General features: G+C 45.8%; 1 protein-coding gene across 6 annotated transcripts in view; it reads left to right on the forward strand.

The window, feature by feature from the left end:
- Window positions 1-27297, forward strand: part of CSNK1G1 (casein kinase 1 gamma 1) — an 85490-nt gene that overhangs the window by 1218 nt on the left and 56975 nt on the right. For 4 of the 6 annotated variants that reach the window (XR_004161003.1, XM_031555189.1, XM_010717143.3 and 1 more), the window contains exon 2: window positions 16459-16566. The gene's annotated coding sequence lies outside the window, so the exon portion shown is untranslated. Of the gene's footprint in view, window positions 1-16458; window positions 16567-26832; window positions 26975-27297 lie in introns of those variants that run through there. The other 2 variants (XM_010717146.3, XM_010717145.3) reach the window with 2 other exon arrangements.

Consider the following 27297-nt stretch of genomic DNA (forward strand, 5'->3'; position numbering starts at 1 on the left):
TTTTTTATTGTAATCCCCGTCGGTACCTCCGGCTGCCTGCCGAGGCTGGTGGGCGAGCGGAGAAGAGGGAGCTTTGTTCCCATGTAGGAGCTCTTATCAAATATTAGCGGCACTTTCCCACAGAAACATTACAAAAATACAAAGAGCTTCTTTGAGTGGTGAGGAGGGAGAGATCGCCTTCGTGCAGAGGGTTTCTCACTGGATGCAGTGTTTTGGTGGCGAGGCTCTTCTGGAAGCAGAACACTGATGTTGTTCTGAGGGACTGGGTGTTGTGGATGGATTTGCTGAGGTGTCCCAAATGCAAACAGCTGGAGGTCCTCCAGAAATGCTACTAATTTTAAGTATTGTCAAGCCGTGTTGTGCAGGAGAGGTGATCCCAGGAAAGGTGCAACCTGTTGGCAAAAGGTCTCAAATGTGTCGTGCTTAGAAAAGGTCATTCTGTCTTAGCAAAGCTCATAAAAACAAAGTGTGCTTAGAAAGCTTGGCTGGTGAGAAATAGCCAGGAATATCTGTTGGTGAAGTAGCTGCTAGCAGTGTAGTGGTACCCTGGTATGGATGATATAGAAAGCTTTTGGCAAAAATCCTGCTGACTCCAGTGAAATACTAAACTATCAACTGGATAAAATCACTGCCTTCCACTTGTGCCTTGCATAAGTAGCTATTCTCTGTTTAGATACAAATGTTTCTTCCAGTGCTGTCTGCCACGAAATTCGTTTTTTTGGACTCATTGAAGTGTCCTTATTGCCTTTTCCTGTTGCTCTTTTTTTTGGGGGGGAGGAGCTGCTGGGTTGTGAAGGCCTGCAGAAGCTCGACAGGAATCCCTAGAAGTGTATTTCCAGCTGCTTGCCTGAAATCCACGCTGCTTTAGACTGTTTGGGGTTGCTTGCTATGCTGCTCTATGTGGAAAACTACTGCTACACTGATGGGTGCAAACTTGCTTCAGGCTCTTACCGCAACCTTCCTTGCAGCCAGTGTGTACCCATCTGTTTTTGTGCCAACACCACCTCTTCTCTTCTCTGGTGCTTTCAGAGTGTGCTTTGCTCTTGGCTTCTTCTTCCCGAGCCCCATGGTTGCTGTTTTCCAGGTTATCTGCCTATCTCTGCCGTGCACATGTTTGCTTAAATTAAGCCCCGGATGTGACTGACCCAAGCAGGTCTCCTGGGGATGCCACACGGTGTCACAGAGAGTTCCTTTGTGCCGTTGTCTTTCACTGCTCCGTCAAGGTGGTGGCTTGCAGGTTGCAGCAGAAAGCTAATATCCAATCTCTTGTTCCATTGCATTAAAGACCTTCCAGTTCTTTAGACAGCTTTTTGCGAAGCCTGAAGTGCGTGGACTTGCCTTGCTCCATCCCATCTGTATTTCTCTTCCATGGGAGTTTCTGTGCTGTTCCAATTCTCTGTACTGCCACCAATTCAACTTTTCAAGCTGAAGTTGCTGCTGGAAAATGTTCTGGTAAGGCTGATCCAGATGACAGGTTCAGAGAAGAGCGTTACAAGGGGAGCTATTAGCTGGGTGAGACTGAGGGCAGCATAACCTGTGGCTGTGTTAAACTCATTGCCCTTTTTTTGGTGGATGTCTCTTAAATTGCCACTTCTTCGGAAGCAACCAGCTGCCACGTGTTTTCAGGTTGCATGTGAACTCCTATAGAATGCCATACAAAGGGCCTTCAGGTGATCCATCTGGCCTAGAATTCTGCTTACTGGTAAGCAGCAGCAGGTGCCAGGGATAGGAGCGTACAAATGTGGCAGTTTTGAGGAAATATTGCTCTGTTTTTCTCATTCCAACGTTTTGTGACCTTCCTGAGCTGGGTGTAATAACAGTTAAATCTAGTGCCCTTCCGGGGATCTGCCCACTCACTTGAATCATTGTGGCGCTCAGAGAACACTAAGCCTGGAGACTACTACTTTTGTAACCTACATACAGGGAAGGGACAGAAAGCAACAGGGATGTCAAAAGAAAAAAATTAGTAAGGAGTAGATCTGGAACAAATTGCTTCTTCACTTTTTCCATGATATTGATAACTTTAGGAAACTCCTTTCTTGGGGAATGCGCTGCTGGAGTCCTGTTCCTGGGTGCTGGCTTGAGCTCTTTCTGGTGTTTTTCTTTGGTGTTCATCATTTCTGATGTCCTGTGTTTTGATTGTATCATCACCTACTTGTGTTTTGAGGTTTTGCTGCAATTCCTTAGGGTCACTGTCCTTATTTACTGATAATGTTAAATTATTCAGAGTGACAAATGTTGTCATCTCAGTATTGCCTTCTTTGCACAGTTCGATAGAGTGGTGCTGAGCAGAAAGCAGCAGTGAGTCCCTCTGCTACAAAGATGGCTGGTGATGCCCTTCTTCCCTGGTTCTTACATGTATTTTTTTAACTGGTTACTTAAGTGTGAGAAGAATTTTTCCTTTTATCTTGTGACAGCTTTGTTCCCTGCAGACTTCTGGTGAAGGATCTTGTTATGTAGCATACTTGTTTTTTTGTTTTCAATGAAGTGTATCAGCTGCCCTCTCCTTCAAAGGGACAGAATAAAATAAAGCCAACCTCCAACTACTCCTGAGACTTGACTTCATTTTATAAAATAGAATTAGCCCAGTATTCACTTAGTCTGTTCTTTAGGACCTCCAAATCACTCATTAAAAACTGCTGCAAGCACCTTTCAGGTACCCAGCACAGCTTTGAGCAAGAAGCTAGGCAGGGAACGTCCCCATCCTGCTCTGGCATGATATGGTGCCTTGGATTCTCCTGTCCTACAGCATGGTTAGATCTCATCGTGGTGGCTCATACTCAGCTTCTTGCTGTTGGAGATAAAATGAGGCACTGCCACCCTTCCTGTGTGCTGCTGGGGAGGAGTTTAAGAACTGGTCCTGGTGTTGCATGTTGACACAACACCCAGTGGTTTGTGTGGAGGCTCAGTTTAATTCTGTGCTTCCTGCTTGTCCAACCCCCTGGTGAGCACAGGTCAGCTGCTGTTGCTGCTGGTGTGGCTGAGGCCATGTTGTTCTGGTTTGAGCTTGGAATTCTGATTCCCTTCTTTGTGACACATTGAGCTTGGATCTTCCAGAGGTTCAGTGCTTGAACATCGAATGTCCTGTTGACCCCTCTGCCCTCCCCTGTGGTTTCAATGTGTGTGCTATGCCCGCATCATCGCTTAGAAAACAGGCATTTAAAGAGTTTCTCCATCATTTTAATTTCTGGTGTTGATGTAGGAACACACGCCTCAGTTTTGGCTTTCCCATCCTATTTCATTTGTACTAATTTTCATTTTTCTAGCTTTGATTTCCATATTGCTACCCCTTACCCTCCCTGTAAGATGAGATTTTATGAATCAGCTTCTCTTCCCCCAAAAGCCACATGATCCTGGAACACATGTTCCTCTCTCTGCTCTCGTGCTGAAGTGTCAGAGGAATCTTTAATCTCTACTCCAAGTGCCCGTTCTGAGTGCTGTTTTGACTGAATCAGACCCCTCATTCTTGGAACAGGCTTCCAGTTGTTCAGAAACCTCAGTTCCTAATGAGTTGGAGCCCGAGTGTGGGAGCAGTTCTTTGAAATGCTGTCACAGAGCTGTTGGTCATCAGCTTCTCATTCTCGGTCCCCAGAAACTTCCCCTCCTCTCGCAGCACTCGCACAGACCACAGCCAGCAGCTCCTTCCCAGTGTTATTTAGGAGTTGTCCTTGCAGAAGGAGAGGATGGCTGAGCAGACAGCCTCTGGAGCTGGGCGGGGTTGGGGAAGTGATGGCAGCAGGCAGCTTGAGCTGCAGAGGGCTGAGAAGACTGAGGGCTTTGAGGTGCAGAAAGCACAGGGTGTAGGATAGGCTATGGAAAGGTAAAAATCTTAGACTTGTGCTTCCTTAATCACTATGTTCCACATTAAATCTTTATCTTTTAAAGATGGAGGAGGTATTCTAAGTCTTTGCTAGATGTCTTTTAAATCGCTGGTTCAGAAAACCAGACCACTCATGCAAATAAAGCAGTTGGCACAACTGGCACAGGAGCACAGATCAGTATGGGGTCATCTCCATTTTCTCTTGGCATTTCCTATGTTATTCCTTTAAAGCCTATTTAGAGCAGCTCACTTTCCGAAATAGATAGGTGTCTCTTACCTGTCTGAGTCTTCTGTTTTGGTTTGCTCGTCTGTGAGCAAATCTCTTCTGGATAATAACTTAATAGCCTGAAGAACTGACAGCCATCCTACCCAGAAGATCACTCTGACAGTTTGTGCGTTGTGGAGACAACTGAATGGTCTCATTCCTAATGCGGGAATTGGAGAGACTCCGTTGTGAGATACAGAAACTGCTTTCTGTCTGCCTCTGCTATCCTGCTGCTCTTTTTTCCTCCTCTTATGATTATGTTATGACATTCCTTTAGATTGGGAAAACTGCAGCTGTTTACAAAGAAACAAACTTTTCTTTGCGGTGCTGAACCCGCTGTCCTTTCTCTGAGGCTGTCACGTTTCTGTCATCTCTCACGGTGAGCTGGCCGTGTAGCACATGCTGTGTTAGAGAGGAGCCCACAGCTTGTTAGCTATCTTGAGTACTGGCTGTCCCTTATATGTCTTTTAATGTATATTGATAAAGCTTGATGAGTTTGAGGCTTGAATTATGCTAAGAAAACTCTGAAATTGCAGCTTTCTGCAGAGTACCCCTTCTACCCCCTACTCCCTCCCCCATTTCACAAGGAATTGTAATTTCTAGTGCCACAGCTAGGCTAAGGAAGTGGTAGGAGAAACCTGCTTTTGAGTTCTGCGAAGCCAACCAGCGGAGCATGCTTCTTCAAGCTATTCAATTTGCAAAACACAATAGCCTCCATCTTAGCAACTTGCTGTGGAGCTCAGTTCATGTTTTAAATCATCTTAGGTAGCAGTAAATCTTCCCAGCTTGTGAGACTGAAAATTGTGTGAGTTTCCACTTAAGCACTAATCTTTGTTACACCTGTAATTAGGGTAACGTCTTGTTTGCAGAAATAACAACCCGAGCTCTGCTCGTTTGCTAGCTGCTGCACATTCATTTCTGAGTATAAATCAGAGAGTTGATTCATAGCCAGTCTTTTTTCTTTCATGTTAATAGAGAGCATACTGCAGGAAGGGGGGAATAAGGGAAATCTGTTTTTATCTATCTAGCCTTGCTCATGGCAAGGAGGGGGATAGAATGGAGTTGTTTTCCTGTGACAGGTTTTTTTGGGTGAGTTTCTAGAGCGTAGCAATCGTGGGGTCTCAGGCTTGCCGGGTCTTCAAGTTTGGTTCCTTGTGAGTCAAAATTCCTTGACTTCTGCTTATTTAGGTCAGTGAAAAACAACAAATGAGAGGAAGTCCTGTGCAATATGGCTTATGAAGTTGTTCCACTGCAAGAGACAGTTCTGGCAAATAAACTGAAACAACTGTGCTCATGAACATTTCCAGGTGCTGCAGCAGCCCTGGTGGAACGGCTCTGGCTGTCCTCAGGTACCTTCTAACTGTCCTTGTGATGCACGAGGCTAGCTTCTTCAGCTTTGTTTTATTTCCTAGATCTTGAAAGAGCAAGCTTGAGTGAACAAATGAAAACTTATTAACCTGTAAGATCTTAATGAGGCAGAGACCGCATGCTTTGTAGCTGTCTTTTTTCAAGGCTGTTAGACTTCAAAGGTCTCACCTTCGGGATGCTGATGGAGGCTTGTTCCTGCTGTTGCTTTTCAGCAGAGTGCTCTTGGCAGAGCTGAAGCTGCAGGTAACGCCGTGCCTGTGTGTGTCAGGAGGGAGGAGTTGTGGCAGCTCTTGCCCTAAGCAGCCTTGATGCTTTCAAAGTGCCTTCCAAAACGCTCTGTGTGCTTCCACCAGGTTCTGCTGCCTGTTTGCAGTCTCAGTTTGGATTACCTTGGCTGGCACAGCTGCTGGCAGGGCATCAGCAGCAGGTTGGATGGTTTTGAGGTCCTCGGCTTCCCCAGGTGATCATCCTGCAGCTGAGATCAGGCCCGCAGCCACTCAGGCATCTGATACTGCTTCCCAGCCGTCCTCTGTTTGGAAAGGTTTTGACAGGTTTCTAATTCTGAAAAAGCTCTGTGCAGTGTTGGCGGCACTAATGCTTCAGTTTTACTCATGATAGATGCAGCACCAGTGATGGTAAATCATAGTTAGGCTGTGTTCTGCTGTTGCAGCAAGAGTATCTGTGCTGAGATTTATATTATTCAGTGTATGCGATCCAAAACTGGTTTTAGGCTCCAAACCAATATGCAGTCCTTTGTCTAGACTTACTGGATATAGCCCTGGTGCTCTGTTGGTTGTTTTTCTTAATCATTTCTCAATGCTAGCAGTTACTACGTGTGCCAGAGTGCCTTCACTCGTCAAGATCTATGACTTGGGGCGTGTTGTTCTGGAAGCACTTGTTCTGTTCCTTCTGGTCTATGCAGATACAGGGCTTTGACAGGAAGGGAACAACGTGAGCTAGGGCTGGCTGTGGGGATCCCTGCTGGCCAGGATGCTGCAGCGACTGGCTCAGGTGTGAGGAACGGTGCTGGGAGGAGGGCGGGTGCTTGGGCAGCCCCCTGTGCTGCCAGCTGCTTTCAGAGGCTCGGGGGGGATTGAGAATGGCTTGTAGGTATGTAGTTGGACCATGGATCCTCTGCATCTACTGCGAGAAGCCCTGCGCCTATTTTAATGTGATCTCAGTCATCCTGCTTTTGTTGTTAAGTGCCATTGAGCTAATGCTCCAAAACACAGAACCTACCTGGATGTCCTGCAAGGTGTGTGAAGCTGGCAGGGCTGACGCAGGTAGTGTAGATGTTTCCCAGTGCTATCTTCAAACCAAATTCTCTTTTTCACACAGATTCTCTTGAATGCTTGCAGCAATCCTGGACACCAAACCTCAGCTGGGTGCTGCAATACTGATTCTGATCCCGAGACCCAACGCACACCTCGTGCTGGAGAATCTGAGTCACCCCTATCTTTATGGCTTTGAAAATTGGTAACTGTCACAAAGCTGTTCTCTGTGACACCTTTGGGTAAACTGGAGCCTGTCTTTGCAAACTGTTCAGTCAGTCTCTGGTAACACTGACAAAAGTTTGAGTAATCCTTGTGTTCTGGCAGATCAGCTTTTCCATGGTGCGTTGTAGTTGTAGCGTTAGAGTAGGAAATATGCTTGCTAAGGAGGTGTTCTAAAATACATTTGTGCTGAAACTCCATCTGTTAAACCTTCTTGATCTCCTGTCTTACAGTCTAAAACTGAATGCAGTTATAGTTTACACCACTCGAGCAAACCTACCTTAAACAAAGTGGCGGTGCCCCGGTGCTGATTTAGCGTAGTATTAAACTGTCCTTCTTCTGATGAACAGAGTTGGGGTACCCTGCTAATAGCTTTGAGATAATTTGCAATTAAATGGAGTCAATTCTTCCACAGGATTTACCCTTGGACCAATGCTCAACACCACTATCCTTTCTTTCCATAACTAATAGAATTGCCTGAGGCACAGGGCTAAATTTAGTCTTCCGGCAAGCTAGGTATGACCTTGTGTTACAAGGGCTTCTGCTGCTCATCTCTAGATATCTAAATCAGAATGTAAGGGCTGCATTTCTGGGATGGGCAGAGCTTTGGGGGATCAGTGACGCTGAAAGGCTTTCTGTGTTGGATAATCGGCTGACGCCTTCAGTGCTGTGCTGGCAGTAATTCCCGGCCTGGCCACAGCTCAGCAGGCCTACCAGTGATCTGCTGGCACGCAGCGATGCTTGGCGCTGGGCCTCGGCAGGAGCTGACCTGGTACGTAGTGGGCATTGCCTGGTGGTGAGCGCGGCTCGGTGGCTGCTGTGCTGAAGACTGCGGGTTGAAAGTGGAAGCTGGAGCAAAGCTTCTTCATGCAGATGTCATTTCTTAAGTATGTGAATGGCAATAGTCCTCTTCAAGGGGAGGTTAAATTTGTCTCCTAGAAGCCGGAGAAGAGCTCTGCCTTGTACAGAAGCTATCGGGGTGCACGAGGAGGTAAATCCATGCAACAAAACACGTGCCAGAGTCGTCCAGCTCCGTGTGCTGTTTGCCTTATCCTACATGGTCACTTGCTTTTTGTGTCTAGTTAAAGACGCAATTCATCCTGTGAGTGTAAGGAGGAACCTTTATTGGATCCCAGAGCCCATTACTTACGTCTTTAATGTGTAATCAAGCTGTTAGAGTTTGTCTGCCATCTGCCAGAAGTGCCAAACTTTCCTGCAGCTGGCAGTGTGCTTGCAGCTGAGTGGGAAAAGCTGGGAAGTTGAACAGGACTTTTGGGTGTCTGCTGTGCTTCCTTGTGTTTACAGTGCAGTGAATGGGGTGGCTTTTTAGCTTGCAGAATAAACTCTTTGCAGGTGAGTGGGCAACCCCTTACTATATGGCATGGGCATGGCTTGCTGGTTGGGGTTGCAGAATTGACCTGTACTCCTGATAACTTGGTCATTGCTGATGGTCTCTTGCTTACTACAGGTAATGCACGTGGTTGTTTGAATTCTTTGGGGGCTGAAGCATCAATCTGATGAAGTACTAGAGTCACTGAGTAATGCTGAGTGAGTTTCAGTAAGCGATTAGAGAAAGCTGTGGTCAGCAGGTCTGAATAACAAATGCTCTTAGGATGCGGCAGGCGCGTCTGTGCTAACATCCTTAATCCAGTGCTTCCAGATGCTGGAGCTGTTCCTATGGCATCTGCAATCGTTATGAATGGTGGCAAGATACCAGCGGAGGATTTTGTGATGTGGGTATTCATGTATTCCATCTTCATGAGCCACTTCTTGTGGAAATATTGAGGAGATGGGATTTCCTAAATGGAGCTGAGGCTGCTTGGTCTGTGGATACCTGGAAGGGAGGGCTCAGCATGCTGCACATAGCTCCAGCTCTGCCGTGCCACGTGCAGTCAGAGGAGACTTGTCACACAACATTCTGTGGTTAATGTGTAAAGGCGTTTCAAGATGGAGTGGGTAGAAACTGAAACCAGGCAAATTAAAACAAATAATAGGAAAAAAAAGTAGAAATAGGGGATAAATAAGGTAATTGAACATGAAGTTCAGCCACCTTAAAGGGGAAAATTGCTTGGATTCCCCCTTTCTATGTAGAAAGTGGGAGGAGGTGATCATAATGCTTCCCTTCAGCTCTCCTTGTGTGGGATGGTGAGCAGCAGTTCCTCTGCAGGTGCTGATCTGCTAATAGCCCAGAGTTGGGCCGACACAATTACGAGTAAGGCGTGCACCTATTGATGTGCTGCTCTGTCATACTGATTACATGAGGTTCAGCCAGCAGGGCATCAACAGTGCTGGTTTTGCGTGTGTTTATGGCACGGCTGACAAACTGAGGATTGCTTTCGTAGGTTCTTAGCTTGCTGAACCATGCCTGCTAAAAATCTTAATCTGATTTAATCAGAGATTGGTCTATCTAGCCATGCATTTCCCTGTGAAAACATGAAGAGGGCTTTTTAGCACATGTGAGCAGCCGTTGGTGAAGCTTTGCACCTAAACACAAAAGCTAAGAGCTTGATCCTTTCTCGGTAGTGATGTCCCACAGCGAAGTGCTAAACGCTTGGAAGGCTGTGGTTGGAAGCGCCCTGCCCAGGAGGGGATGTCTGGGTCCTGCCTCTCTGTGCACTGCTCCTGCCGCCTGTCAGACCTGTCTGTGAGCTGCTCTGTCTCTGACCTGGCACTGAGCTCTCCAGGTATTGTTGAGGTGGTTTTCTCCTGTTGCAATAATGAGGTGGACTTTCTCACAAATGAGGCTGATAAGGGAAACAAACCAGCAGGAGTTCCTGCTTGCGACTGCTGCATTTCATGGACAACATACTCTGGGTTTTCTTGGAATATCTTATTTCATCCTTTTGCACATTCAGTCTGCAAGCATCTCCCAACTTCTAGAGTGCATATGTATTGATTTTCCTAGACTCTTAACGTGCTCAGGCAATTTTCTTTCAACTACTACAACTATTGCAGGAGATAACTGGGTTTAATGTGTGTGTGTATGTTAATAATAAAATCTTTCTGGTCAGTTATTGTTAACCAGCTTATTAGCACCTTCAGAAGGTTGTGACACATGGAGGAAGAGAACAAGGATGGATAAAGAGAAGCTGCAGAGCACCTAAAGTCTGCTGAAAGGGAGCTCTTGAGAAGCAGCTGAAGTGCTGATGGATGGAGGGTTCTCCTAGAAAGCATCACCCCTGCTCTGCAGAGGGCCAGCTGCATCAGATGTGTGTGACTGGCTTTCTGCTCTGCAGAGATCACAGCCTGGACCTCTCAGGTAGGCAGAGCAGACCCCAAATAGCTGTGTGTGGATTACTGACTGGTGCTCAGGCTCAAGGCATTTCTATGCTGATGAGCATCTGGAGTATTAAGGAGTCGGTGAGCTAGTGTATCAAGTGTGAGACTGCTGAGCAAATCATCACAGCAGTAAGTTCTCTGATGGGTGGTTACATTTCTTTTACAGAATGTATGAGCTAAAGAAACTCATTGTTAGATGTCTGTTAAAGGCATCTTGCAAGGAAACTCCTTGAATGAGATGGATATTTATAATTTATAATATATAATTTTTAAGTGCACTTCAAATCCCTTTTGGGATAACTTCTTTCAGGCTTCAGAGGGGTTTACCTCTTCCAAAATAGACTAGGAGTAGAAATGTTCCATGTACAAATGCCTATCAACTCTTTAAGTCTCAGCTGTGTAAACCATAAGGGGACCCTTTGGAGAGGAAGAAATCCAAAAGATGAGCAGTGCATGGTGATGGTGGTGCAGTATAGAATGTGGTCTAGGTACTGGGTGTTCCACATGAGTATGGGTGAGTAGGAGCATCTGAGAACACTGCAGTGTTCCTGAATGCGTGATTTGATATTTCAAATTTAAAATCCCACTCACAAATATAACCCAACATTGATACAACCAAGATGTGTGCCGTGTTCCAGCCCTTCTCACTGAACTTGCTGCACCAGAACAGTAGGCAGCATGGTTGCACTGGGTGAGCTCCATTTCCATCTCAGAGGAAGCAAAGCAAGAGGCGGTGTGCTTGTTTGGCATCCTTCCATACAATGAGGGTGGCCCTATTCTACCTTCTCACCCGTTGCTCTGGTATTTCTGTTATCAGAACAGGGCTGTCAAGGTAGCTGTATCCGTAGCAGCCTCTGCACCAGCTAAAAAGCAGGTGTTTCGCATTAGGATGTGTGCCTGTTTCTCCTTGAGCCATGCGGTGTCTTCCAGGCTTCTGTTGCTCACGTGGTGTCTGCAGCTGTGTGGGGGAAAAGGCTAAATGCTCTGGAAGTGAGAAGTCAGCTATTGCTGGGGTGAGCTTTCCCACTTTGATCTTCCTTCTTTGGAGGCTGTATTGAGCAGGTTAAGTTATGTGAAGGAAAAAACACAGTTATGTTTGGGCATCCTCAGTGAGCCTGTAATGTCGTTGTGCACTAGGGCTGACGTGTCACTGGAACACCAGGTGACTCATTACCACTGAAAACATGCAGCCTGGCTCCTTTTGGGATCATCCCATGGGCACGGCGGTGAAAACCTTGCCTAATGAAACTTAGGAGAAGCAGGACTGCTCTGAATGATTCAAGGTTTAAAGAATTTTATTTTGTTATATTTGTGTGCCTTGAGTAGGACTGTCTGAATGCGTCCACGTGTTTCCTCTAGCTTTTTGGGTCTTGTCTCATTCAAGGCATCGTTATGTTCCCTGTCATTGCAAAGACTGTTGGTGTTGGTTTTGGAGCCTTCAGCGCTTTGCTGCAGCTCAACATTGGTTTCCTTTCGCACAGGCTGGTAGGAGTGTGTGCAGGCTTAGCTTTCTGCAGGCTCTGTGTAGAGCACAAAGTTCTGGTTGCTCTTCTGCTTTTGTGAAGGGAAGGCTGCAATGGAGACCCACTTGCTGTACTTGCCACGTTTGCAGTGTGTGGGCTACTCATGTGAGTTAAGGGAATTGAAAGATGTTAAATGGTATTTACAAAGCTTTGCAAGCAGCATTGGTTTTTTTTTTAACTTATTTTTGCATAGGTGTCAGACGATAAATACTGTTCTGAGTGCTGCCCAAGTGCAGCGCCAGAATAAAAGCTGAGTTTTTATTCTCCAGTTGAGCAGAATAAATGTAGATGTCAGCTTTGGGAGAGGAATTTGCAAATTACTGAATGCGCAGAGGAGCTCTGCTGTAAGCACAGTCGTTAAGGCATTGAGCTGTGTGCCCAGCTCTGCTCCAGGTATTGCTTGTAAGTATTTATTCCTGGTGAAAAACTTGCAACTTACCCGGCAAGGTAAGGCTTTTCTTTCTAATACAGCTAAGGGCAGATGGCCTCAGTGCATAGTCTGGGTCTCTTCTGCTGTTACAGCTACTAGGCATAGCTTTAATATCTACTGGTAATTAGCAAACAGCACTGCACGTTTATTCCTCTTATTTGTTCTCTGCAATCAAATTGAGTCCTTTGGTTTCCCTTCTGACAAGAACTGGTTGTCTTTCCTTAGCAGTGCTGGCTTAGATCGGGTCGCCTCTGTCAGGTGCTCAGGGCTGGAGGTGGGAGGAGGGAGCTCTGCTGCCTGCATGGAGGTGGCAGCTTCAGCTGGAGCTAACTGCAGGCAGGAGCAGAGCTGCTGAGGTAGAGTAGGGCTGCTGAGGCCACCAAAGGCTTCTGCCAGGTCAGAGAAGCTGGGCAAGCCCATGAGAAGGCTGTGCTGAGCGCTGCTGAATGGCCGAAAGCCCGCACTGGCTTGGGAAGAGCCAGGAATAAAAACCAAAGGAGCACATGTGCTTTCCCTCTTCTTTTCCTTTTCTTTCCTTTTCCTGGGCATCTGCTTCTGCTAGCTCTCCTCTGGTTGCTGAAGGTGGAGTCCTTAGGAATGCAACTGCCCTAGAGTTTTGAAACTCTTTCGTGCTCAGAGTTTGTCCTCATTGTTCTAATTGTCTCAGTAGCTTTGGTTAAAGGTCTGTGGTGGGGGAGAATGAAGGACTGAGTGGTGATTTAAAAACAAATAAACAACAAATCCAAGCGGAGCATGGTTGTACCTCAAGGTTGCTTATGTGTATCTGTTGGTTGAAACATGTTGCCTCCTAGGAGGGAAGGCAAGCTTTTCTCTAGACTGTTCTCTTGTGAACACTGATGTGTTGGACTTGGAATAGAAGTGTTGCAGGTTTCTATGCCAAAGCTGCTCACTAGTGTTGATGTCTCCTGAAAAGACTTCCCTGCACACCAGAAATGATCTGCAGACACCTCATTTTTCCATGTGGTGTGGAGCACTTTGAATGAAAATGTGCTGACCCAAATGTGCATTGCTCCAGGTCTGATGGGTGATTTTTCAAGTATGGCTATGTATGCCACCAATCCAATTTCTCACCATTGAAGCTTGATGTGAATGTTGTCCTTGCTCTTAAGGTTTGTTCCATCATCTAATACCAGCGGGAACTTTTTGACCCCTCTTTCAGTGCTGGCTGGTGCAAAGACTTCAAAGTGGGGTAGCATCCATTAGGTTGGAATTTTAATATTGTTCCTGTGCATTAAACTCAAACCTTAAGTTGTTTTTTTTTTTTTTTCTCCAGTATTATCCAGAGGTTTGTGCTGCTAACTGTCAATAAAATAATAATGAGGTGAAGTACAAAGATCCCAAAAATGTGTGCATACCACCTGTGAGCTCTGTAAGGAAGGGTTTTGTAGCGTCACTTTCATGCTGTGATGGAAGCAGTGTCCTCTGGGAGCTGAGCAGCATCTGTGGAGTGCCCTGAATTTTCAAGTGCTAGGCTTTTGAAATCATCTCTCTTGGCTCTCACTGCTGCAGGTCCCCAAGACCAAACGAGGAAAGGAAGGATCTGACTGTGTGTGTTAAGATGCCAATATCCATTGTTGAGGTACCTTTGGGGATGTTGCCTGGGAACCTGAAACAAGAAAGCTGTCTTCTCAGCTGCACTTCTCTTGGAAAGTAATGGGGAAGAAAAGCTTGCAAGCCTGAAAGCTTCTATATTCCCGTCCTTCATTTCTGGCACCCTAAAATAGAGATATTCCTGAGGAGGGTGGCACAGTAGGAACTGAGGCATCCTCATGGACTGGTTCCCCTTGCCTGCTCCTGTAAACCCAAGGTTTGGAGTTCGGCATGTACATCTCCAGGCCCAGTGAGTGCCATCGAGGAGATGTCACAGGAAACTCGTCAAGTGTCTGGAGGTACTAATTAAACACACAAAAGCTTAATTGCCTGTCAAAAGCTGGAAGGGGTCTGTCTTGTGGCTTAGGACAGCCTCTTTCATCCTCATTCCTTCTTCTGTAGCAGAAGAGGTGCGCTGCGCCGTGTTCTGCATAATTGGAGGCTTTCTGAACATGGCTACCACAATAAACTTGTGCTCCAACTGGGTTGACCGCATATTCTCACTTGTAACCATTGCTATTTGGACCGCAAGAGGTGGCTATTTCATGCCGTGCCAAACGTGGTTCCTGGCTTCCAGTCCAGATCTGCCACATGCTGAATCATGCGTTGGGTCCTCCCCTTACTTCGAGTTTCTCTCTGCTTTGCCGGAGCAATCTTGCTGCCGGATGGGGTTTCTGGGTGAGCAGCCCAGCACCATCAGCATGCTGCCAGGTTGGGCAACGGGCTTTGCCTTCTGAGCTTGGAATGTGAGGCTGAGTGCATCTGGTGAGGTGCTGCTACGTGGGGCTGGGAGTAGCGGTGTTTGCTGTGCTGGAGGTTGAAAGGTCTGGTTGCAAATGTCTCGCGTGAGGTGGGGATGGGTTCTGGGCTCGGCCTCTGCCAGCAGGAAGTTGCAGAGATACTCTGGGGATTTTCTTGTGTTACACTTTGACTCCTCCATTCTTGCCAACGTTGTTGTTCTTCCAGCAGAACATGAATAATAGCTAACCTCTAGCTTAGCAGAGTGTGAAATAATCTGTTTACTCTAGGAATAGTCCAGCTTCCTTGTTGGGAGGTGCCAGTTCTTAATGAAAGTTGGTGTTAAGGTGAAGATGCCAGGTCAGTCTTTGGTCAGGGATCCCTGATAGGAATTTGTATGTGTATTCTTGTCTTCTTCTGAAGTTTAACTAGAGCATGTTCAAAGCGGCAGAAGGGCAAGCTTCCCCTTGTGCTCAGTATTGAAATACAGGGACTGCCTCATGAATGGGATGCTCCTACCCTTTGCCCAGGTGACCCAATGAAGCTGCAATCCCTTCTCGCTGCACGCAGAGAACTTGGCAATTTTCTAGTTCTTGTAGGGCTTGGGTTGGGACAAGTTTGGCCAGTTCTTCCTTAATGTAATGCTTGACCCGTTCAAAACACTTAAAACTTGAGCACAGGGTAGAACTGAAGTTTGCCTTAAGTGCTTCCCAATAAGCATAATATTAGGAGGCACACTCAGCCCAATGCCTTTTCGTATTAGAAGAATGGAATGGCTGAGAGCTGAAGCTGTAGAGCAGGTGCCTGGCTTCATCCACAATTGGTACAGGTAATTGTAGGTGAGGATTAATAATGGTGCATGCTATGAGACTTTTGAAGTCTCGTGCAATGCCACTGAGCAATCCTCATCACTTCTTGTATAGAACTGAGGAATGACACTGGAAGAACGTGTGCATGACTTGGGCTGGACTGAGAAGAAGTTTGTAAGAGTACAGGTAGAGTGAAATCCTGTGTGCTCGAGTCGAAGCAGTGCTCTTGGATGCTCGGTGATGACTTTGGTGTATTTGTGGAGACAGCAAAAATACTCTCCTGGCTGATGTGCTGGGGCAAGTGATAGGCATCTCCTGCTGTGGCCGGGATGGAGGGGTCAGTAGCTACAGAACAAGCAGTTGGAGGGGGCAGTATGGACCCTTAATCTTCTACCCCTGCTTTAGTAGTCGTGAAATTGCAGTTCGAAGTGCAAGCTCTGCACACCCCTGTGCATTTGGGAGCTGGTTGCTCATAGCCCATTGCAAAGCTGCATGTCTGGGAGCCCTCTTGTACGTGGCTGTCAGTTTTTTCACAACTTGAAGTTGTTATTTTTTGTTAATGACTTTTGTGGGAACAGTCCATGCCTTTTCTGCTAAGGAAACTAGATGCCTCTGCTTTGTGTGCGGGACAGAACAGCCTGTATCTGCTCATTCAGAGCGGAGCTTTCCAGAAATACTGTGAAACAGTTTCATTTTAGTTCATCCTTCACATCCCTATCACGGAGGCTCTGTGCTCTGAAGGGTGTTGCTTGAGGAAAAAGGCACAAACAAAAAAACCCCGTGTGCTTCTTTCTGACCATAGCACCTGGAGCGTGGCAGGACACGCAGCCAGCCCAGGGATGCTGCCTTGTGATTTGAGAACCTGTTTTCCAAGGTAGGGAAATGCTGTTTCCCAGAGAGACAAAAAATATCTGTAGTTGAAGAAAACCCTGTTGCTGAAGTACATAGATAGCACAGAAAGCTGTCTGTTTGCTGAGACGGGGAGTAAGTAGAAATACTAGAATTTTTCTAGAAGTGATGTCTGCTCAATTTTGTCTGCCAGTATGCTTGGAAGTTGGTGTTCTAGTTTTAGCTGTTACATTTAGTTTTGGTGTTACATTTCAACTTTCTCTTGCCTTCCAGTTTCGCTACAGATATGACTGGCTAGCTGCTGTGCTGCTCCTATGCCCCAGCACTCACTGCCCTGTGATTTCAGATAACAAACACAAGAAGTGAGTCATAAAACGTGGGGTGAGTACCGTGGGGCTTTGTATTCCGGGGGGGTACTAGCATGCTGTCCTTATCTTTGCTCCTAAAAAGTATCTGGTGAGTCTATGGAGAGATGCCAGGAAACCAAATGCAAGTTGTTCCGTTCTTGTTTCTGTTTTAATGTATTCTCTCAGTTTTGCCAGCATTTTTTTTTTTTTTTTTTACCTGAAGTATCTGTGAGCTTGCATCTCTGATCTACTTTCCCTAGCTTCATTTTTAGAAGCATGAGTGTTGAGCTGAAAAACTGGGTAATTGCCATGCTGCCTGCCAAGTATGAGTGTCTTCAGCAAGGAAACTGGGCAGGACAAGTCCCAGAGCTTTTGTGACGAGGTGAAGCTTCTCAAAATGTGCTTTAACTTTGCTAATGAGGTACCAGGCTGATGTGTTCTGTAAATGAACATTTGTTCCAGTATGGCAAGTAGAATGTAGGCTGGGTTGCCTGTTCTGTTAGTGCTCACCTCTGGGACAAGCAAAAAAAAAAACTCAAAACTGAAGGTGTAGTGAATTTTCCTTCCCTGAAGAGAGAAGGGAGAGCAAAGGTGTGTGTTTGGCTTTGGCATGGACGGATGCCTCGATTTCATTAACCAGGCATTAGTGATGAAAATAAACCAAACAAAAAGGCAAGTACATTAGGTGGATGAAGGTGATGACTTGGAGCAGTGCAGGTCTCTCTGCTTGGCACACGTTTCCTGGGGGTGTTGGTAAGGAGTACTGCAGGGGTGGTACAAGATTTGCTTCTTTAGGGTTTTAATTGTGTCTCATCCTTTTGGAGTGCTGTTTCTACTTCTGGACAGAATGACTTCAGAAAACGAATGCTCTAAATTGTAATTTGCATTTTAAATCTTCTATGCAGCCTTATAAGCCTTTGACTTTTGGTAATTTCAGTGGGAGAATGGAGGAGGCAAATGGAAGGATGGCAGTTTGATACTGTTGGTAGCTTTCAGACTGCAGGAGAAATTGGTTTCCAGTTTTGCTTGATATGGTATGTCCAGTAATTTTGCAGTTTTGTCCCTTGAAGTTAATTTACCTTTTTCTGTTGTTGTGTGAAAAGTGTTTAGTTGGAGCAGTTCAGACTGATGCTTTTAACGTCTTAATATGAATGCAACAGACTGCAGGCATCTAACTCTGCTTCACTTTTTTTGTATTGTTTTGTCTTAAAGATGAGCCCCTGAAGTCTGAAGCAGCCTGCTTTGTTGATGTGGTGTTGTGGAAGGTTGCTGCCAAGTCTCTGCCTTGCTTTTCTTCTTCTCTGCCTGTATGAAGTCTGGGATCTTGGAAGGTTTCTATCAGATGAAACTGTTTCCATGGGTTTGGGATCCTATTGTGCTTTTCCACTTGAGAGAAGCTTCTACCCAGCTCACAGTGCTTAACGTTTTCCTCCCTTGCTTGCTTTCTGTTTCACCACTGGCACAAAGATGTAGATTTTTAGCACAGACTAGGCAATGGGAATGCTAAATCACAGGGTGGTCCAAGTGCATGTTTTTTAGTTGTTGATGTTGCTTTACTGAAATTCCTTATCATAGAATCACAGAATGGCTTGGGTTAGAAGGGACATCAAGGATCATCAAGCTCCAACCCCCCCCCATCTCCAACTGATGCCTTATCAATTCTAAGACATTGAGAAGTACTGCTTGCCTCAGCCACCATCTTGCTCCCAAGCTGCCTACAATTATATCCCTTTCCTGCATCCTGTCTTGTCTTTTTGTGTACTTCAACATTTAACCAGCTCTGGTTTTCCCATTTCACTCCATTCCCCTATGCTCCTATGCAAGCCAGCACCACACTTGTGTCTTCATCTGTAAGATCTCTGCTTCAGGATCCCGAAGCATCCTGTCTTCTTCCCAGTTCCTGTGAAACCTGTGCCACGCTCTTCTGCTTGCTCATCTATGCTACAAAAACAGGCTTATGAGTCCATGCAAGAGGGCAGCCACTGAATCTGCCATGCTTTGCCCCACTATGCTCAGCAACCTGCCATGTCCCACTGGGGACTTTAGAAGCACATCTTTCCTGGATGGAGTAAGAGCAGCAGAAGCTGATTTAATGCTGAAGTTCCTGGATTAAAGGCTTGTTAATGTTTGATCTCTGCTCTACTCAGTGAGTGCTTTTCTGCTTAGCAGTAGATCCAGCACGTGCTGGTTTGTGATGGAGCAGTGCTGGACATGCTATGCTGTCTGAGCGTTTGGGGTGGATTGCAGAGCACACATCTTCATGCAAAAATCCACCTGAATCCAAAATCTTACCCTTGATGTCAAGATGGGGTGATGGCAGCGAAAGCCTCTGCTGATCCGTGGCTGCACATGGAGTGGTCCTGATGATGTGTGGTAGCTAAAATATCCTTCTGTACAAGAAGCTTTCTAGTTGTATTAGTCATCCATCAAGCTACTGGATTATTTAAGTGCTGCAACTTTCCTCAAAGAACAGCAGTATCTATTTGTAGAAAGGTACATTGTGTGCAGTATATTAGAGTTATGCTGCTCGAGATGTTCTCAGGAATACTGCATCTCCTGTTGTGGGACTTTGCGATCTGTGAGGTCCGTACCAAAGGTCTGGAATTGTAGAAGGCTTCAGGTTGGTCTTGGGCACTCTAATAGTGCTGCCATTAGGGTTCCTTCTCAGCTGTGAGCCAGCAGTTGAGCAGTGTGCAGTTGATCAGTTGGGTGCTGGGTGCAGGATCTGATAAACCCGGAGGAAAAAGGAACAGTGACCAAAAAGATGCTTGGTGTGGTGCAGGTAAAGTATTCTGCTACGTATGGAGGCAGCCTATCTTAAATTATTAATGACCAAAACTATCTTTTTTTTTAAACTCTTCTGGGATCTACTGAGTCGATCGGAGACTGAATCAGACATAATCTGAGTCTTGAAATGCCTGGAGCTGAACTGGCACTCTCTTGAACCACAGTTCACCTGTTCCTAGCAGAGCTGTTTACAGAACATCCTTGGGACAGCTGCTAACTAGAAGGTTAATTACAGCACGATTGTATTTCCATCAACTTAGTAAAAACTTCAATGTTTGTTGCTTTTGAATTTTTATGCTGTAATGCATACCAGCTAACTTCATTGTATTCTAACCCAAAAATTAAGCACTGTTTTGTGTTACATTTGAAATTCATAAGCTGGCAAAGCACTTGCTCTTGCTTGTGCAGTCTGGGTTTTACGTAACTCATTATTTTTGCTCAAGTGTTGCAGATAGTCTGTTTCCTGTAGCAACAGCCACCAGATGTTTAGCTGAACAAGACTTAATTCTTTAAAATTGACCTGTAAGAAATGTGTGAAGGCGAACATGGGGGTGGAACAATTGTATGTCAGCGTGGTTTCCATTTACGCACTAAGAACCCTGTGAGCCTTGCTGTTTCATATGAGCAAGGATGGATCCTTATTTTTGTGCTGTGCTGCAAGACCCTTTCCGTGGTTGTTAATGCTTCCATAAATGTGCTGTTTTAAGGGTGGGGGAGGGGAATCCAGCTATCTAACGAAGATTAACATCACTTGGGCAATCAGCACCGTGTGAGGTCGATCTGCTGCTGTGCTGATCCTGCTGTGAATGTTAGTTGTCAGCTGGACTTTGTACGTGCCTGTGGTCAACCCAGCAGGAGGCAGATCCAGCTGTATGGGAAACTAAATCCTGCCTCGCTTTCTTTGGTGGATGAAGAGAATGTCCTGTGTTTTATGGGTGATAAAGGCAGGACAAGGGGTGATGGCTTGATATCAAGGATGTGCTTAGATTAGGTGTAAGGAAGAAATCCTTCATTAAGAGGGTGGTGAGGCCCTGGCAGTGCTGCCCAGGGCTACGTTGCCCCATCCCTGCAGGCATTCAGCACACCTGGTGTCAGCTGAGTAAGAGCTGCCTCTGCTGGACATGAGAGTGATGTATCCCAGTGGTTCTTCAGGGTGCAGTGCAGGTGCTCCACTCATTCATGTAGGAATTCCAGCCTTTGTTTTGGTGCTGTTCTGAATTCCTGGATGCCCCCCACAAATTATCACGCAACTTCAGGAGGAGGTGACTTGAATCTCCATTTCTTCTAGTAGGATATGAGGCTGGCGCTTGCATCAGGTTTGTGTTTTCAGTCATTTTCAAAGCTAATGCATGGTGATCCGGTAAGGTTTTGCTGGAGTGAGCTTGTGAGTGACGTGCTCTTGGGCTCCTTGCTGGGTTTTACTGCGGTCACCTGCTGTTGTCTTCTTGGCACAATGAGCTGCGTTTGTTTCTCCTTTAGTTTTATCCTAGATAGCTTGTTTTTGAAGTGTTATTGAATTATTTTGCTTACTAACTGAGGCTTTCATAATTGAAAAACTATGCTGAATTGAAATATCAACTAAATAATTGAAGTTGAGCATTTGCTATCCTGGTGGGAAGGGGAGGGAGGCTGAGCTACATCCCGGTGTTTCAAAAACATGTGAGGGTGGGAGATGTGGCTGCAGTTTTAGCAAATGAAAGCCTTTATGTTCTTGGCATGCTGCTATTATACAGGATATAAAGAGAGCTACTGAAAATTGCCAAACAGGGGAAGCAAACCTCCTCGAGAACATGCATTTATTTGGAGTTGTTCGAAGAATCATAATGTCCAATTGTCTGCAAGCTTCCCAGCCGTTCATTTAGTGGAACAGCAGTCTGACAGCTTGCTGGAAAGGATGATAGCATCTCCCTGCAACTCTCCTTTTTTTGTTTCTTTTTATCTTCTCAGTGGGATTCAGCCAGGAACCTGATGGAAAGCCACCGCCAAACTTGGGAATGTTGGCCCTCCGTGCTTCCCATTGCTTGGGAGGCTGTCAGTCTGTCCTGCTTGTGGGCAGGGTGTTGCAGCTCAGCTTCTAATTGAAGGGTCCTGACCCCAACCTGTGGCTGCTCAGGGCTGGACTTGCTGCCTTCTGCTTAATTTCAGCTTCTCCCTTTGCTGCTAAATTGCTAAGGTTGTTGTTGCACTCTGGGCTGACTGTGGGCTGCTGCATGTTTGGAGATGGAGTGGAGCATTCTGGAGATGCTGTGATTTGGAGCAGCATTTCAGACTCAAGAGGTTTTGGGGAGCTGCTTGGGGGTTCACCTGCAATTAGCCACTAGGAACAGCATGAAACAGGAAATGTTATGGAGATAAACTGATGGCTGTCTGAGAGTGGTTTGTGCATTTCTCTCGGGTTGTGAGAAACCTTTAGCTAAATGCTTAATTATTTCACTTGGAAGGCTTCAGAAATTTTTCTATCACCTTGAACCTTCTCACTGTGCCTCAGCACTCGCAGCTTGCTGAATATTAAACATGTCACCGTGTATCTGAGCTACTATAAGAACAAAACCAGAAACAGTGCATATGGAGCTTTGACTCGCACCCAAACTCTGTAGTTGTGCTGGCATAAATAGATCTGTGAAAGCTGTTTTCAGACGGTGCAGGGATACTTGGTCTTGCTGATTTTGCTTATGTTGGGGAAGGGGAAAAACCACCAGGAAAATTGAAGCTAATTAACTGATACAATATGTATCTGCTCACCAGATGGATTAGCTATAAGCTGCTTTCTTACAAACACTTGGATTGAAAAAATTGTCATGCGGTAGCTGATCTTTTCCTAAAAACAACCCAAAACCTAACATTAACATGCAGCTACCACAGTAATCCATGAAATGATTCCCTTCAGAGGCTGTAAAATTGTAATCCTGTTGCTTTCTCAACATACAGGAGTGTAAGGGAGGTCAGAAGAGACGCAGGCATCGTGTCACCTATATTGGTACCATTTTGAGAGAAACCAGGGGAACTCTTGCAGCAGTCAGGTCAGGTCCTTGCAGTCAAGTCAGTGGTGAACAGCCCCACTAAAGAGCATGGATTTGCTAGCTGCTCCTAGGACTGGCACCCTTTGGCACAAAGGTCCTGATTTGTCCTCTGCTGCATCTCAATGTGTGTGCTGTGGAAGAACAGCAAGGGATGGGGCAGATAGGGACTATCCTACTTTCTTCCTAGAAGTGGTAAGCAATTTCTAAGGGTAAACACAGTTGTTGTTGCCTGCTTTTCATCCAGCAGCAGCAGAAGCTTACAGCCTTGTAGTTCATCACTGCTATAAGTGCAGGTTGGGAAGCTTCTGTAGCTTGTGGTGTTTGCCATCTGAACAGGACTCCTTAGGCACAGTCAGGCAATGATCCATTCCTGAAGGGATTTGAATATATGTAGGTAGGTTTTCTCTGCTTTGGGAAAGAGGAAAAGTGATAAATATCTTGCTTGACCTAAGCAGTAGAGCATGTCACTGAGAACTGCAGGTCCCAAAAAGCTACATAAATCCAGAAAGAAGTGGGACAGGTTTACTCAAAGGGAGAGAATAAGTTCAACCTTGCTGTAATGCTATTGCTTTGGGTCATGCAACAGTCTTCAAGTCTTTAGCTCCGATACAGAGTATTGCTGTGTTTTTCCATGCTCCTGCAGCCTCGGTCACATATGCTGCTGTCCATCTGAGGTGGCACCAGGTGGACCCTTGGTCTGTTTTATCATGCTCTGATTGCTGGCAATGACTTGATTTTTCTTTTCTTTCATATACAGTAAGTGATTCACAGGGATATTTCTAGCTGAATATGAAATCATTTCCAGGATTCAAAGCACAGAAGTTGACTTCTGACACGTGAGTGATGTACAGCCAAATATTGGGCGTGTTGTTTAGATACTATCAGGAGATGTTGCCCTTCTCCTCAGAAATAAGCTGTAGTTTTACTTCTTCTCATGCAGAAGAAATGCTTTGCAAGCTGAAGAATTGGACTTGTTTGTTTAGCTTTCTCAAAGTTATAGTGTTTGTGTGGAATGGAGCAGACACTGTAATGAAGTAATTCATCTTGGAAATACAGTTTAAAGATGGTGCTTTGTATTATGGCAGTCTGTGGTTGTGGGAGGGAAGCTTTTCAGCCTTAGAGGCTCAACCGTTTCTTTATTTCCCTGAAGGTTTGGTGGTGGAAAGAGTTTGGATGAGAGCTTTGTGCCATTCAGAGGACAGAGGCCCTTGGTAGCCCAAGCACTTTGACTTTTCTTGTTGGCTAGGTGGTAGGTCTCCATGAGACAAGGGTAAAAAAACAAACCACTTCTTGTTTTAGCCTTACATGCTCTTGTTATTCATAGCTCCATCGGTTTGTCCAAGAAAGCCTGGGGCTCCCTTTGGAGGACTTTGGCTTCCAGATATTGAAACGCATGGAGTGATGGCCCTAGGAGTTGCTCTTAAGCACTAAGTACCTTAATGTTCCCAACTTTGCTATTTTTCTTTTTTCTTTTTTCTTTTTTCTTTTTTTTTTTTTTTGGCAGCTTGAAGAGTCACTTCACTGCACTTCACTTTGGGAGGGGGAAGATAAGTCTGTCTTAGAGCATGATATTAAAATAAGGTGGAATTAAGGTGTTGTCTGTGCTCCGTGAGGTTGATGCTTGTGAAATGTGAAGAAAGCTTCTCTCTGCAAGTAAGGCAAAGCAACACATGCTCGTCAGGATGTGTGTTCCGTGGTTACACATCTCCACAAGCACACGTTTTGCATCTCTCCTTAATTCTAAAAAGTACACCCATCTAGACTTAAGAGTGAAGTTTGAAAGGGCAGAATAGAAAGCTTTCAAGAGCCTTTTTGCTTTCCTATCCATAGCAGCATGGAAAGCTGCAGGTTATCACAAGGCTATTCTGGAACTTGGAGCAGCAAAATATCAAACTGGCAGGAATTCCTTGAGGCTAATGCTATCGGTGGGTGATGTGGGAAGGGGAATGTGTTCATCTACTCTAGTTTCCAGTTTAAAAGTCAGTCTGAAGTCCAGGTGTGCTTCATATTTTCTCCGGGTACATCAGAAATAGGTGACTTCTGCTTGTTGTTCCTGTGTGTTGTTTATTACTTTGGGTGTTGGCTTTGTTTTCTACCCATCTCTAATCCAGGAGAAGCTGTAGGGTTGCATCTCTTTATACCAAACTCATGCCTTAATCTTATCACAGGGACTTGTTTCGGTTCTTGAGAAATCTTTAGGTTTCTCTTGACAGTGTTGCTAATTTTTTAAGCCATCCCAGGATGGGAAATACGAGGAATTTTCAAGCACAGTAAGAAGAGCTCCATGATTCCGTAAGTTTGGATATCAAAGTGTTGTACAACCTTTCTTAGCACAAGACTGTACTGCTTCAATCTGACCATCAAAATACTTCTCAGCTTTCCTTGAAGATCCAGCCCTGCTCACTCGTTCCTTGGCAATCCTGGTCCTAAGGAATAGCTCTGGAGTTGGCTGCTCAAACGTTCTGTTCATGCAGTCTCTGTTGTTTGTTGGCCTCTTGCCCTAAAAAGCTTATTCCCCTGGCTTTCACCTTGGGACTTCCCAGACGAATAGGGCAGGGAACATCCATCAGCAGTTTACTGCCATGCCCTACGCATGCTGATCCCGTAACAGAGGGACTGAATGACTGGAAACAGCAGCTTAGGAAGAAGAGTGCTGTCAGACCTTGGATAACGCAGTATCTGGTAAGGCCCGAGTTGTGAAGCTTTTATTGTGGCTGTGGACAACTGCTCTCCTTTGTGTTTCAACACATAATTGGGCTCATGCTTTGTTATTTCCTTGGGTGAGGGAGCATGTGGATCCAGAACAGCTGCAGAAATTGAAGGATTTTTCAGTCTCATGTAACAAAGATGTCAATGCATGAATGGGTTCAGAAGCTTGCAAAACAGGAATACTGACACATCTAAGCCAACACATAAATCTAATTGCTTTAGCAAAATGTTTCCTTCTGCTGACAGCAAGCCTTGACTTTGCTCTTATTCACACTAGTTGGCATTTACAGGTATGTGCCTTGCCTTTCCTTCCAAACGGATTGCCGGACCATAAGCGGATAGCTTTGTTTGTTGTGGCATAATATTTGCTTTACATGGGCATGTGTCAGATTTACAGCAGACAGAGGAGCCAGACTGCAAGCTGTGCAAAGTCCTTAGCATCAGGAAAAGAAATGAACTAGAAGGTGGCTTGTAAATCACCTCTCCAAAACTGAGAAATCTCTTCTGCTCCTGCCCCCTGCTCACCTGCACGCTGTTTCTTTAAGCTGATGTTGCTACAATCAAATGCATGCAGATCTGAAAGCTTGTGTCAGTGCTGCTTGTTCTGCTGCTCACAGCCATTGCTCGAAACTGAGCGTGCTGTAGGTGGGCATCCAGTCCTGTCAGTTCTGATGCAACACAAGGGAGGAGTGCTCCTTTGGGACAGAGGGAATGGGAGGTACCCAGCAGTAAGGCTTCTTGGCCACATCCCATAGCCTCTGTCGTGATCCCCCTCTGCCCCGGGGAGTGTAACTCCTGGTAGAAGTAGCTGAACCACTCAGCCTATGTGTTAAAGTAGCTGAGGTTTCTTGTGCTGTTAAAACTGTTTATTGATCCTGAAAAACAAGCACTGCATGGTGCTGGGGTGTGGGTAACAGTGCCATTCCCTCCCTGTGCCTCTCACCATGGGTGTGTGCATGGCAGGGATGCTTTGCCTTGCTGTGCAGGGGTTCTGCCAGCTATCTTTGCCCACTCTTAACACCTTGTGCTGCATATGTTGGAAATTAACTTCCAATGGGCACCTCCCCTTTTATCAGCAGCAGGGCAGTGTGATATCTGGCAACTCTTCTTTATGAACCCGCATTCAAAAAGACGGAGTGTCTCATAGCTGGGCTGCTCCTCTGCAAATCTAAATTTATCCAATTACTGTGTACTTAAGAAAAGGAGGAAACTCAAGGAGCTTGATAGTGTGTGAATGCAAACAGTGTCAACCAGATGGGTACAGCCAAAAGAGAAAACAACCCGCAGAGCTTATCCCAAGGCTCTTTGTGAGAAACGAGATTACTTGCTGCTACGTTGTGCTTTCTCTGTGCCACCCAGACACTGCGTGAGCAGCTTGACAGCGGGCCTGCCAGCCTGCAGTGTGCCTCCCCAGTGCTACCTGGCTCCACACAGCACACAGACATCTGTGAGTGATATCCTGGAGAAGTGGCACAGGTAGAAGAGTGTCAGGTGTGGTATGGGGATTGCTGATGCATCCTGAAGAGCCAAAGCACCCTTCCAGCACCTGAAAGCTTTCTACCCCCATCAGCAAGTGTTCCCTATGATCCTGGCTGCTTCCTAGCCCTCCTGAGGAGTAATGAGGTACTGACATTACTCTGGGAACATACGCACCAGCCTGACCGTGTATCTTGAGACTGATTGCTCTGCTGAGGAAGCGCAGGGTGTTACAGAGCTCATGTAGGTGCAGCCCATCTCATCGCTGGCAGGCACAGAAGGAAACCAGTGACAGCCTGTACCTTGCACTGGGAGGAGGCAGCTCAGAGCCATGCTGCAGGAGCGACCTTTGCTTTGTGTGAAGCAGGAGGCTGGGCTGTTCCTCAGAGCTGTCACAGAGCTGCCAGTCATCTCTCAGCCCCCCTGCAAGGGGCTGCACGTCTCCAGCAGGTATTTTGCTTTGTCTGCGTGTCGTTCTTGGCAACTTCTCAATCGCATAGACTATCAAAATCAATCTCTTCTGACAGCTAAACTGCTTCATAAGCATACACAGTTGGGAGCCTGGAAAAAAAGGAAGTCAAATTTCAGTGAGAAAGGAGGAGGTTATTTTTGATGGACCACAAGGATGCTGCCCTGTTGGATGGGTGTGCTTGGGTTTTTTGAGAGCTTGTTCTGAGACTTTAGCACAGCTGCAATGAAGACTTCGTGGAGTTTTTGTAATTCCAGAATGGTAAGGGAGGACAAATTGTTAGACTTGGAGCCCGAAGCCTGAT

Source organism: Meleagris gallopavo, chromosome 12, assembly GCF_000146605.3.
Source record: "Meleagris gallopavo isolate NT-WF06-2002-E0010 breed Aviagen turkey brand Nicholas breeding stock chromosome 12, Turkey_5.1, whole genome shotgun sequence".
NCBI lineage: Eukaryota > Metazoa > Chordata > Aves > Galliformes > Phasianidae > Meleagris > Meleagris gallopavo.